Source organism: Pan troglodytes, chromosome 3 (genome assembly GCF_028858775.2).
Source record: "Pan troglodytes isolate AG18354 chromosome 3, NHGRI_mPanTro3-v2.0_pri, whole genome shotgun sequence".
NCBI lineage: Eukaryota > Metazoa > Chordata > Mammalia > Primates > Hominidae > Pan > Pan troglodytes.
Genome location: NC_072401.2, coordinates 51,332,413 through 51,346,068, shown reverse-complemented (window position 1 = coordinate 51,346,068; position 13,656 = coordinate 51,332,413). Strand labels below are relative to the sequence as shown.

Sequence of the window (13,656 nt, the reverse complement as noted above, 5' to 3'; positions counted from 1 at the left end):
GGTATTACAGTACTGTTAGTATTAAACTGTAAACGGACCCGAGAACCTAAGAATCACATATAAGACTGTTTCTGTGGGAAAATATTCTGAATACCAAAAGTAGACTTAGAAACTGTCAGAATACAATCTACTAGTACATTGGAGATTCATACACTTCATGCTGGGAACCTGATCGAAATAGATAATTTTTTTAAACTTGAGCATTAATAGTGTTTGAAAAGATTAAGCATGTGTTAAAGTGGTAATCATTCTATTTTTTTTTCTTTATTTTTGAGATGTCCTTGCTCTGTCATGGTAGTAGCATGATCTTGGCTCACTGCAGCTTTGACCTCCCGGGCTCAAGCGATCTTCCCACCTCTGCTTCCTGAGTGGCTGGGACCACAGGCGTGTGCCACTGCACCTGGCTAATTTTTAAAATTTTTATAAAGACGAGGTCTCACTGTGTTTTCCAGGTTGGTCTTGAACCCCTGGGCTCAAGTGATTCTCCCACCTGGGCCTCCCAAAGTGCTGAGATTACAGGTGTGAGCCACCATGCCAGCCGTCATAAAGTTATGGGATGTTTGATTACTATTTATCTCTAATCATAAGAGGGATTATATAAATAAGCCACTGCATTGGAGGGTATGTAAATTAAGTGTTTGCCTGTTTAGTTTGAATAGGTTGGTGATGCTGTGTATGCAGTAGATTCTTGGCTTATGTAATCAGTTCTCATCAAAAAAGACTTCCTAAAACAATGAAATTTCAGGGCTTGTTGAAGTGAAGAGAGAAAGCTTGATTGAAGGTATTCCAAACATAATTTCTTCATTATAACCCTTTGTACTTCAGTTATATTCGCTCACATTTATCGCAGTGTGCCATAATAACTTTTTTGTGTTTCTCTCTCAATAGACTACAAACTCACACATACGGTGTCCCATTTAAAACGTGTTCCAGAGACTTTCACAGACACTTATTAAAATTTATTGACAAAATGAACATGAGAAGAGCTCTCTAATTATCTAACTGTTGTGAGATAATTGCAGTTTAGGTGAGATGACCGAGTATGGTCATTGGGTGAAGGGAACATTGAAGGCGATCTGAGAAAGCAGATGATGGGTTAAAGAGTTGCAGATGCTAGAAGAAAACCTAGGCATTACCATTCAGGACATAGGCATGGGCAAGGACTTCATGTCTAAAACACCAAAAGCAATGGCAACAAAAGACAAAATTGACAAATGGGATCTAATTAAACTAAAGAGCTTCTGCACAGCAAAAGAAACTACCATCAGAGTGAACAGGCAACCTACAAAATGGCAGAAAATTTTCGCAACCTACTCATCTGACAAAGGGCTAATATCCAGAATCTACAATGAACTCAAACAAATTTCCAAGAAAAAAACAAACAACCCCATGAAAAGGTGGGCGAAGGACATGAACAGACACTTCTCAAAAGAAGACATTTATGCAGCCAAAAAACACATGGAAAAATACTCATCATCACTGGCCATCAGAGAAATGCAAATCAAAACCACAATGAGATACCATCTCACACCAGTTAGAATGGCAATCATTAAAAAGTCAGGAAACAACAGGTGCTGGAGAGGATGTGGAGAAACAGGAACACTTTTACACTGTTGGTGGGACTGTAAACTAGTTCAACCATTGTGGAAGTCAGTGTGGCGATTCCTCAGGGATCTAGAACTGGAAATACCATTTGACCCAGCCATCCCATTACTGGCTATATACCCAAAGGACTATAAATCATGCTGCTATAAAGACACATGCACACGTATGTTTATCGCAGCAGCATTCACAATAGCAAAGACTTGGAACCAAGCCAAATGTCCAACAATGATAGACTGGATTAAGAAAATGTGGCACATATACACCATGGAATACTATGCAGCCATAAAAAATGATGAGTTCATGTCCTTTGTAGGGACATGGATGAAATTGGAAATCATCATTCTCAGTAAACTATCGCAAGAACAAAAAACCAAACACCGCATATTCTCACTCATAGGTGGGAATTGAACAATGAGAACACATGGACACAGGAAGGGGAACATCACACTCTGGGGACTGTTGGGGGGTGGGGGGAGGGGGGAGGGATAGCATTGGGAGATATACCTAATGCTAGATGACGAGTTAGTGGGTGCAGCGCACCAGCATGGCACATGTATACATATGTAACTAACCTGCACAATGTGCACATGTACCCTAAAACTTAAAGTATAATAATAATAATAAAAAAAAAAGAGTTGCAGATGCTCTTTAGGAAATCTGGTGGAAGAGGTGAGATATTTTTGTACTTAATAGTTATAAGGCCACTTAAAGGAGTCCCAAAGAGAGGTTGGCATAATGCTGAATTTGAACAGCAATATATAAGAGTTCACTAAAATTTAATGCTTTTTTGGGGCCTGATATTCTGGTGAGAAGGAAGTTGTGTAACGGATGATTGTGGTCTATATCCAGGCTTTGTATTTATGAATGGAGGAGTTTTGATATGTAAAAATGGAGAAAGAGTAATATTAGAGAACTAAATCTGTAGTCTTTTTCAGTTCTGCTAAAAAAAGTTATTACTTCTAAAATGTGACCGTGATGTAGGAAAAAGTGGATATAAAGTAGGGGAAAGGATGTTGTGACTGGGAATAAAGAAAAGTCAAAAAGTAGTGCCTTCATTTTAGCCTTCATTTCAGCTTTATGCAAGGGAGTTGTGATGAGGGGCCCTAGAGACTAGTGATATAGCAGGAAGTTCAAGAGTACTATGAATACCTCTGGTCTGTTTTAAATGTATTAATTTTTTAAAACATTGTAATTTTGGGGAGTCTTAGTCCTTAATACAGTGCTTCTTAAACTCTAATAAGTATATGAATCACCTGGGATTTTTTAAACTGCTTACATTTAGTACATCTGGGTAGGGCCGGAGTTTCTGCGGTATCTGCAAGCTCTCAGGTGATACCAGTTCTGTTGTTTCCACAGATCGCATTCTTCCTTAGCCAGTCTCCTAAAAGAAAGGAAAAAAACTTACCCAAAAGTGATCAAATCAGTCCATTATGAATATCTGCTTTGTTAATGGCCTTCAGATGGATTATTAGTAGCTAAGAGGAATAATGCAAAGATTCTTAAATTTCATCTAGGGTGCTTTATTGAACAGATTCCTTGACTTGAATCCCAGAGATTCAATTCCAGGTTTAGGAAAAGGTCCAGAAAACTTCAGGTTTAATAAATACTCTAGGTAATTCGGTAGTATTGGGATTTTGGTTGGCATTGTATGAAAACTAGATATTAATTTGGAGGGATTGGCATATTGAAAGTATTAAGTAGTGCTTTCCAGAAATATAGTGTGTCATCATTTTTATTAAGTTTTAAAAGTTTCTCTCAGTAAAGTTATTCTTCATTTAGGTCTTGCAGCTTTATAAGCTTGTCACATATGTTTTATTTTTTTTTGTAAATGGGTTGACCTTTCAGCAATGTGAGAAAGTTTTCTGTTGATTATCTTGAAGATAATTTGTCTTTGATTAGGAATGTGTTCTTTTTTATTTTAGAGATAGGGTCTTACTCTGTTGCCTAGGCTGGAGTGCATTGGCATGATCATAGAGCTCTCTGCAGCCTCAAACTCCTGGGCTCAATTGAGGGATACTTCCTCCTCATTTGGGACCACAGGTGTGTGCCACCACGCCTGACTAATTTAAAAAATTTTTGTAGCGATGGGGGGTCTCACTTCGTTGCCCAGACACGCTTCAAACTCCTGGCTTCAAGCAGTCCTCCTCCCTTGGCCTCCCAAAGTGTTGGTATTACAGGCATGAGCCACTGCATTTGGCGGGAATGCATTATAATAAGCTTATCACTTAGGCCTAAGAATCAAAAAGACAGATCCTACCTAGGAAAGTCTTGAAGTTTGGTATGTTTTTAATGAACTAGTTTCCTCAAGTGCCAGTAAGTCAGGTCCATAGAGAAAGCCATACTCAAGTCATAAAGGTGAGTGTTGCAAGAAATTATATAAGATTTTGGTTGAAAGAAGCGAGAAATGGAGATACCTGCTGGATGCCTGTGAGAAACCTAAGTGTTCCAGAGGTGGGTCGAAGGGGACAGCCCGATTTGGAAAAGTTATAGAAATACATATGTAGTCTCATCAAGGGAGAACGTAACTGGTTTTCTTTTCTTAGCTTCCTTTCTGTAGCATAAAAACAAATTATTTTACTCTGAAAACAATTTGTTCTTAGAAAAACTATGATCATGTGTTCTCAAAGGAATGACTGTTAACGGTAGTCTTCCAGCATATCACTTTAGGATGGGCAGTATTCTTTAGGGAAACTCCAACAGATACTTGGAATTCTGACTTGAGAATTTCACTGTAATCATCATTAACCCAAAAGTACACATAACTACTGTCCTTTTAAGTGAAATATATTTTAATATAAACTTAAATGTTTATAAAGATTTACAATATCACTGCCTTCTTCCTTTTGCTGTTGAGAAGTTGATAGTTACTCCAGTTGCTTTCGTGGGTGATTTCACATTGAGGCTAAGTGCTGAATGAGAGAATACAAGCTGAGAGAATTAAAATCTGGGTATCAGTGCTTTTAAGACAAACCTTGTTCTTTTTATGGCACTTAGTTTGTCTGAAATTTTAAATGTCTTTCTAGACCGTGCTGACACACATGGAAATATCCATAATAACATTATCAAATTATTTTATTTTGAGATTTTATTAGAAACTTCTAATTGTCTAGAGAACTTTCTACTCCACAGACAAATTAATATGCTCAACATTTCTGAAAAGACAGGGCAACAGTGCCGTTCTAATTTTTACAAGAAGGAATCTGAGGCCAGGTTCCCTTAGAAGCCAATTTACATTGACAGTTTAAAGAAGTGGACATACAAACATATATAGGACCAGAATTAGGAAAAAGTTCTGTTTGCTACATATTTCAATAAAGATATTAAAAAATAACTTGATTGTCCGTTTTTTTTTGAGAATATCATGAAAGTTCTGTAGACCCTTTCCCCAGAAAAATTTGCATATAAAACCTACATATGATTTCAGATGCTGCATAGACTTTATGTAAATACCCTTGCATTATATTGGTTGATTTCTTATAATGTTTACAATTTGAAATTGGCATACAGGTTTTGTATTTTAGTTACTTAAATGTTTTTCATAGTGGTTATAGGTATTTATAATCAGCATGAAAATATTAGAAAGTGAAAGTGTATAAGAATTTGTGTTTTTAGCTTACATACAAATGGAGATCCTGCTGCGGATTCAAATGTGTGTATTTGTGTATGTAATTAGAGTTTTACATCCAAGTTTTATCTTAGTATGATTTGGCTTTTGTATCAAAAGTACGTAAGATGTTTGTAAGGCTGTGTCTAGACTTATCTCGGAGTATCAGAATAATTTGACTAAATCTTGCTTACTCATGTGCTATGGTTACAGTGATATGCTATAAATGGGTTATAGGTGTACCAAGATGATGATTTTCCTTTCACCCCCTCAAAGTAGCCTGGTTGTGGTTGAAGGTCCCTGCCTGCCAACTCAGGTTGAAAGTAGACTTCATTTACCCAGTGGGCTGGCCAAGTTACTGGAAAACAACAATAATAACTAGGTGGTTTTTCATTAGTAGGATAAATACAGATTTAGTCGATGGAATATTAAGTGCGGGGAATAGTGGAAGTCGGTGAGAAGGATATGCTGTACTCTGACAAGGTTGAGCTGTCTTTGCAAAGGAGAAATTATACAAACTTTTACTCTTTCAATTTGAAAGTCTTGTTTGTCTTCAGTAACATCAAGATAAACCTATTTGAATAATTGTAGAGTGTGCTTTTCTTTGGACTCAGGCAGAATGTATAAATATGTATCTGTTTTCTGGGCCATGGTTTGGGTATCAGGTCTTGAAGTAATAGATAGTGGCTCTATGCTGATACTTTGGCTCTGTGATGAGACTTTTCTCAGTAGTCCTATCCTCCCCTTCTGAAGTAATTACAGAAGGCTGTGTTTACTTGGCACTTGAGATAGTTATACAAAGTGCATGCATAAGCATCAACATGTTAGGGCTAGTATAGTGATACAGGATAGTGTCAGGAGGAGTTAACAAAGCCCATATGGCACACTCTCTATCTTCTGTGACTTAATTACCATGTTTCCTAACCTACCCATACACATTCAGTAATACAAATTTTGGTGGTCTTTGTTTGCTAGTCTTAGACTGTCCTGTATAGTTTTAATTCTACTTTAATGAGCCGTATACTGGAATGTAGTTATGTCTGTAACTTGTTTAGTGTCAGGTTAATTTCTAGATGTTCCAAAAAATACATTTTTTATTTTGTATTCTGTAATAATTTCATGTTAATACTTTAAATTGGAATAGTTTAAACTACAGCTGTCTTTAAAGCTTGGAAATAGAGCTCTTTTTAATAAAATTAGAATGTGTATTATAAACATCTAAAAAATGGCAAACTCAACTCATGTTAATGGTTTTAGATTGAATTGCTTTGTTTGTATACAAGTGTTTAAATACAATAAATGTAATATTACATTTATTAAGTATCAAATGTAAATACTGAAATTGTATTTCATGTAGAGAAATGTTTAGAGGATGAATACATTTAAACATTTAATAGACCTTTCCTTTCAGTGTATTTCAAAAGTTTTAACAAAGATTTTCCGTTCACCCTAATAGCAGTTGTCTAAAATATTTTTAAGATGGAGGTAGCTTATTCCATAATGCTCAATGAAATTTTCTTCCTTTACTTGTTGTTGGTGTTTTACCTGTTGGTTATTCCCCTGCAGTCTCTCTGTGTAGTGGATCTATGCACAAATTACCCATAGCTCTATTTCTGTAAACCAGGCTTCCTTGCTTCTATTGTAGACATGATATCTAACTATTAAAATCTATTTTTAGATTTTTACAAACCTGAATTTCTCACCAAGTCAGCTTCTCTTGTTTGAATAGGTGGCCCAATCCTAGATACTCAAGTGAGAAATGAATTCACTTGCCATGTCTTTTCTGTGAATTATCTTTATTGCCTGGATGGTTGAAGTAGCTGTGTGTGTGTGTGTGTGTGTGTGTGTGTGTGTCAGTCATAAGTAACAGAGAAATAACTTTCCATTGTAAGATAAACAGTGTAAGGCAAAAGTTCTTTAACCTTCCCTACCCCTACTCCCCTCTTAACAGTCGCTATGTATTGTTTTGAGACCTTTTTTCTTTATACTGAAATAGCTTTCTAATTTGTCTCCCAATTCTGATCTTGACTCCTTGTCAATCTCTTCAAACGGTGCTTTCTCATTATAGGTTTAATTCTTTTTCTTGCTTTGTTTTGGAATGCTTAAGGTTCTCTTTTCTCCATTTTATTTCTTGCCCTCTGCTATCTGGAAGACATATATACTTTTTCTGTTGTTTTAGTGGTGGTTTATCCCAATAAGACTAAAGTTATAACTGTGTGCCTCACCTGTGTAAGAACCTTAGAATGCTCTAACTCCTATCACTGTCTTCTCTCCTCCTGAGAGGATATGCCATTGTTCTTATGATATGACATTGTTTGTGATTTTACATCTATCGTCACTTTTTTAAAAATCTACAGATTAGAAATTAGGCTTATTTTACAAGCCAGTGTTTAACAGCTATGATCTTTGTGACTCTTTCTTGTATGTTGAGAAAGAAGGTCTTGTATGATCTTCCGTCTAGGCTCAATTACTTTCAGTCTGACACTCTCTCCTTTAGTGAAGGCCATTTTTTGTTAGCTTGAGAAGTCTTTATTTTAACTTCATTCTAGAAAGAGTTTTGCTCGATATAGACTTCTCTGCAGATAGTTATTTTCTTTTAGCATTTGAAGGTGTCATTTCACTGCCTTCTTCGTTTTGCTGTTGAGAAGTTGGTAGTTGTGGGCGATTTCACATTGAGGCTAAAGTGCTTTGTGGGTCTAGACTTTATGTGGTGATCCCAGTGTGACCTTCTTACTCTTATGTTGGCCTTTGGCTGTCATCCAGTTTATGGATTGATGCTTTCTTCTTGTTTTTGTCTCGAAAGAATTCTCTTGATCTGCTTCCATGATTATTTTGTCCAGAATTTTAAACACTGCTTTTCCAGGAAAGCTTTTTCTGAACCTGTAATCTGCCACGTTTCTAGGAGCAGAAATTGCAATTTAAATTTTAACATAGTCAAACTTACAAGTTTTCATCTTTTTGATGTTTTTATACCTAAATAAGAAATTATTTTCTACCTTGAAGTTATACATACAGTCTCCTAAATATATGTATTAAGACCTGGAATGTTTATCTTTTAATAGTTACATCTTTAAGTCATCTGAAATTTGTATTTGATGTGTTATGAGGTAAAGATCAAATCCCTCTGACTACCCCAGTTGTTATAGCCAAATGTTTACTGGTTCCTTCCCCAATGATCTCTGATGTCATTTATCAACTTTTTGTAGTTTTTATGTATACACAACTCTGTTTTTGAGCTTGCTCTATTATATTCTGTAGTCCTTTATCTCTGCACCATTATTATATAATCGAATCAGCATTTATAATCTTTTTTTTTTGTTGTGTTTTTTGTTTTTTTGAGGCAGAGTCTTGCTCTGTTGCCCAGGCTGAAGTGCAATGGCACATTCCTGGCTCACTGCAACCTCCGCCTCCCAGGTTTATGCAGTTCTCCTGCCTCAGCTTTCCAAGTTGCTGGGATTACAGGCGCCTGCCACCACGCCCAGCTAATTTTTGTATTTTTAGTAGAGATGGGGTTTCACCATGTTGGCTAGGCTGGTCTCGACCTCCTGACCTCAAGTGATCCACCCTCCTCGGCCTCCCAAAGTGCTGAGATTGCAGGCGTGAGCCACCACACTGGGCCAGAGTTTATAATCTTGATAATTGTTAAAGTGACTAACCCCACTTCATCTTATTCCTTTAACATTCCTTTATATTTTATATAAAAAAATATATACCCCCCTCCTTTTTTGGTAACTTCTTTAATGTCTTTTATTAAAGTTTTATAATTCCCTCATAAAGCTCTCACGTGTCTTCTATTTGATTTAATCCTTGATTTTTAAAAATTGCTATTAAAAATAGTAGCTTTATTTTTGTTTCAGTGTCTCTTGGTTACTTTTTTTGGGGGGGATCAGAGTCTTGCTCTGTCACCCAGGATGTAGTGCAGTGGTGCAACCTCAGCTTACTGCAACCTCTGATTCCCATGCCTCAGCCACCTGAGTAGCTGGGATTACAGATGTGTACCACCACTCCCTGCACATTTTTGTATTTTTAGTAGAGATGGGGTTTCGCCATGTTGTCCAGGCTGGTCTTGAACTCCTGGCTTCCAGTGATCCACCCACCTCAGCCTCCCAAATTGCTGGGATTACAGGTGTGAGCCACCATGCCTGGCTGTTTACTTTTTAATAGGAATGCCATTACTAGAGAATTACTTTCCTGAGCAAATCTGATGAATATCAACCTTTGATTAACATTTTTCTGTTGTTTTCTAATCTCCTGCAGGGTGAATTATGAACCTAAGAGCATAATATATGATGATCCTTCATGATTAGGATCATGTGTACCTTTTTATCATGCCTCATCTCCCATAACTTCATATTCTGAGATCTGTGCTTCAGTTATATAGAACTAGTTTCAGTCTGGAACTGAATCTCTTATACTCTGATTTTTTAAATTATTGAGACATAATTAACATATCATAAACTTTACCCTTTTAAAGTATAAAACTTAGTGATTTTAGTGTATTTACTTTGTTGTGAAACACCACCACTAATTCTAGAACATTTTCATCAACCCCCAAAGAAACCCGGTAGTCATTAGAACTTACTTTCCATTCCTCCCTCCCCACCCCAAACTCTTGTAATCACTAGTCTATTTTCTGTCTCTATGGATTTGTCTATTCTGGGCATTGCATGTAAATGGAATCATATGATAATGTGGCCTCCTGTGCCTGGCTTCTTTCATTTAGCATGTTTTAAGTTTCATTCATGTTTTAACATGCATTCATTCTTTTTTATGGCTGAATATTCCTTTATATGAATAATACATTTTGTTTATTAATCAGTTAGTGGACATTTAGCTTGTTTTTGCTTTTTGGCTATTATGAACATTTACGTAAAATTTTTTGCGTGGATATATATTTTAGATTGTTCTACACTTGATACCTAGGAGTAGATTTTCTGAGTCATATGGTAGCTTTATGTTTAACTTTTTGAGGACCTACTATATTTTTCCATAATGGTTGCACAATTTTAATTTCCCACCAGCAATTTATGAGGTTTTCCAGTTTCTTCATATCCTTGCCAACATGTCTTCTGTCATTTTGATCATAGCCATCTTAGTGAGTATGAAGTGGTATCTCATTATGGTTTTGATTCATCAGTCAGGTTCCTAATGACTGATGTTGAGCATCTTTTCATGTGCTTATTGGCTATGTGTGTATCTTTTTTTTTTTTTGGACAAATTTCTATTCTGCTTTTTGTAAAATTGGGTTGTCTTTTTATTGTTCAGGGATAAGCGTTCTTCATAGATTCTGGATACTAGATTTTTTTTTTTTTTTTTCTTTTTTATTGATCATTCTTGGGTGTTTCTCGCAGAGGGGGATTTGGCAGGGTCACAGGACAATAGTGGAGGGAAGGTCAGCAGATAAACAAGTGAACAAAGTTCTCTGGTTTTCCTAGGCAGAGGACCCTGCGGCCTTCTGCAGTGTTTGTGTCCCTGGGTACTTGAGATTAGGGAGTGGTGATGACTCTTAACGAACATGCTGCCTTCAAGCATCTGTTTAACAAAGCACATCTTGTACCGCCCTTAATCCATTCAACCCTGAGTGGATACAGCACATGTTTCAAAGAGCACAGGGTTGGGGGTAAGGTCACAGATCAACAGGATCCCAAGGCAGAAGAATTTTTCTTAGTACAGAACAAAATGAAAAGTCTCCCATGTCTACCTCTTTCTACACAGACACGGCAACCATCCGATTTCTCAATCTTTTCCCCACCTTTCCCCCCTTTCTATTCCACAAAACCGCCATTGTCTTCATGGCCCATTCTCAATGAGCTGTTGAGTACACCTCCCAGATGGGGTGGTGGCCGGGCAGAGGAGCTCCTCACTTCCCAGTAGGGGCGGCCGGGCAGAAGCGCCCCTCACCTCCCGGACGGGGCGGCTGGCCGGGCCGGGGGCTGACCCCCCCCACCTCCCTCCCGGACGGGGCGGCTGGCTGGGCGGGGGGCTGACCCCCCACCTCCCTCCCGGACAGGGCGGCTGGCAGGGCAGAGGGGCTCCTCACTTCCCAGTAGGGGCGGCCGGGCAGAGGCGCCCCTCACTTCCCCGACGGGGCGGCTGGCCCGGCGGGGGGCTGACCCCCCCACCTCCCTCCCGGACGGGGCGGCTGGCCGGGCAGAGGGGCTCCTCACTTCCCGGTAGGGGCGGCCGGGCAGAGGCACCCCTCACCTCCCGGACAGGGCGGCTGGCCGGGTGGGGGGCTGACCCCCCCACCTCCCTCCCAGACGGGGCGGCTGGACGGGCGGGGGGCTGACCCCCCCACCTCCCTCCCGGACAGAGCGGCTGGCCGGGCAGAGGGGCTCCTCACTTCCCAGTAGGGGCGGCCGGGTAGAGGCGCCCCTCACCTCCTGGACGGGGCGGCTGGCCAGGCGGGGGGCTAACCCCCCCACCTCCCTCCCGGACGGGGCGGCTGGCCGGGCCGGGGGCTGATCCCCCCACCTCCCTCCCGGATGGGGCGGCTGGCCGGGCGGGGGGCTGACCCCCCCACCTCCCTCCCGGATGGGGCGGCTGGCCGGGCGGGGGGCTGACCCCCCCACCTCCCTCCCGGACGAGGAGGGAGGACGCTCCTCACTTCTCAGACGGGGTGGCTGTCGGGCGGAGGGGCTCCTCACTTCTCAGATGGGGCGGTTGCCAGGCAGAGGGTCTCCTCACTTCTCAGACAGGGCGGCCGGGCAGAGACGCTCCTCACATCCCTGATGGGGCGGCAGGGCAGAGGTGCTCCCCACATCTCAGACGATGGGCGGCCGGGCAGAGACGCTCCTCACTTCCCAGATGTGATGGCGGCCGGGAAGAGGCGCTCCTCACTTCCTAGATGGGATGGCGGCCGGGCAGAGACGCTCCTCACTTTCCAGACTGGGCAGCCAGGCAGAGGGGCTCCTCACATCCCAGACGATGGGCGGTCAGGCGGAGACGCTCCTCACTTCCCAGACGGGGTGGCTGCCAGGCAGAGGCTGCAATCTCGGCACTTAGGGAGGCCAAGGCAGGCGGCTGGGAGGTGGTTGTAGCGAGCCGAGATCACGCCACTGCACTCCAGCCTGGGCGCCATTGAGCACTGAGTGAACGAGACTCCGTCTGCAATCCCGGCACCTCGGGAGGCCGAGGCTGGCGGATCACTCACGGTTAGGAGCTGGAGACCAGCCCGGCCAACACAGCGAAACCCCGTCTCCACCAAAAAAATACGAAAACCAGTCAGGCGTGGCGGCGCGCGCCTGCAATCGCAGGCACTCGGCAGGCTGAGGCAGGAGAATCGGGCAGGGAGGTTGCAGTGAGCTGAGATGGCAGCAGTACCGTCCAGCTTCGGCTCGGCATCAGAGGGAGACCGTGGAAAGAGGGGAGAGGGGAGAGGGGGGAGGGGAGAGGGGAGAGGGGAGAGGGGACTGGATACTAGATTTTTATTAGATATAGAATTTGCAAATATCTTCTCCCATTATTTCGATTATCTTTTTGCTTTCTTGATAGTGTCTTCAAAAATTTTAAATTTTGATGAATTTTAATTTATTATTTTTTTGGTTGCATATGCTTTTGATATGTTAATGTCAAAAAATCATTGCCTAATCCAAGGTTTGAAGATTTACACCTATGTTTTCCTCCAAGAGTTTTATAATTTTAGCTCTTATTTAGGTCTTTGTTCCATCTGGAGTTAGTTTTTGTATATGATGTGAGTTATAGGTCAAACTTCATTCATTTGCATGTTAATAGCCAGTTGTTCCAGCACCATTTATTGAAAAGGTTAGTCTTTCCTCATTGAATTCTTTTGGCACCCTTGTTGAAAATCAATTGATCATAAATGTATGGGCGAATTTCTAGGCTCTGAGTTCTTTTCCATGATCTACATAAGTGTTACGTTCTACCAGTACCACATTGTCTTGATTGCTGTAGCTTTGCAGTACATTTTGAAACTGGGAAGTGTGAGTCCTCTAACTTTGCTTTTTTTCAAATTGTTTTGGCTGTTTTGGGTCCTTTGAATTTTCATATGTATGTTTGGATGAGTTTGTTCAGTTCTGAAAGACAGGGATTTGATAAATAATTTTTGAAGTATTTCAATCCAGTCTTTCAGTCTATGAGTGAGGAATGTCTGTTTATTTAATAGGTCCTTAATTTCTTTCAATGATGTTTTATAGTTTTCAGCATACAAATTTTTATTAAGTTTATTACTAAATATTTTATTATTTCTGATACCTTTGTCAATAGAAGTGTTTTCTTAATTTATTTTAGATTGTTCATTGCTAGTGTATAGAAATACAGTTCTTTTAGGCTGGGTGCGGTGGCTCACACCTGTAACCCCAGCACTTTGGGAGACTGAGGCGGGTGGATCACAAGGGTCAGGAGTTTGAGACCAGCCTAGCCAACATAGTGAAACCTCGTCTCTACTAAAAATACAAAAAATTAGCCAGGCGTGGTGGCGGGCGTTT

The 13,656-nt window shown here is 40.6% G+C and overlaps 2 protein-coding genes across 5 annotated transcripts in view; one reads left to right on the top strand and one right to left on the bottom strand.

Annotated features, from left to right (window-relative positions):
* PAQR3 (progestin and adipoQ receptor family member 3) overlaps window positions 1–13,656 on the bottom strand; it is a 153,943-nt gene that overhangs the window by 4,623 nt on the left and 135,664 nt on the right. The window contains 1 exon segment of the mRNA NM_001280306.1: window positions 2,882–2,986. The gene's annotated coding sequence lies outside the window, so the exon portion shown is untranslated.
* The window catches only part of BMP2K (BMP2 inducible kinase), a 144,791-nt gene that overhangs the window by 18,778 nt on the left and 112,357 nt on the right, over window positions 1–13,656 (top strand). The gene's annotated exons all lie outside the window — the stretch shown is intronic.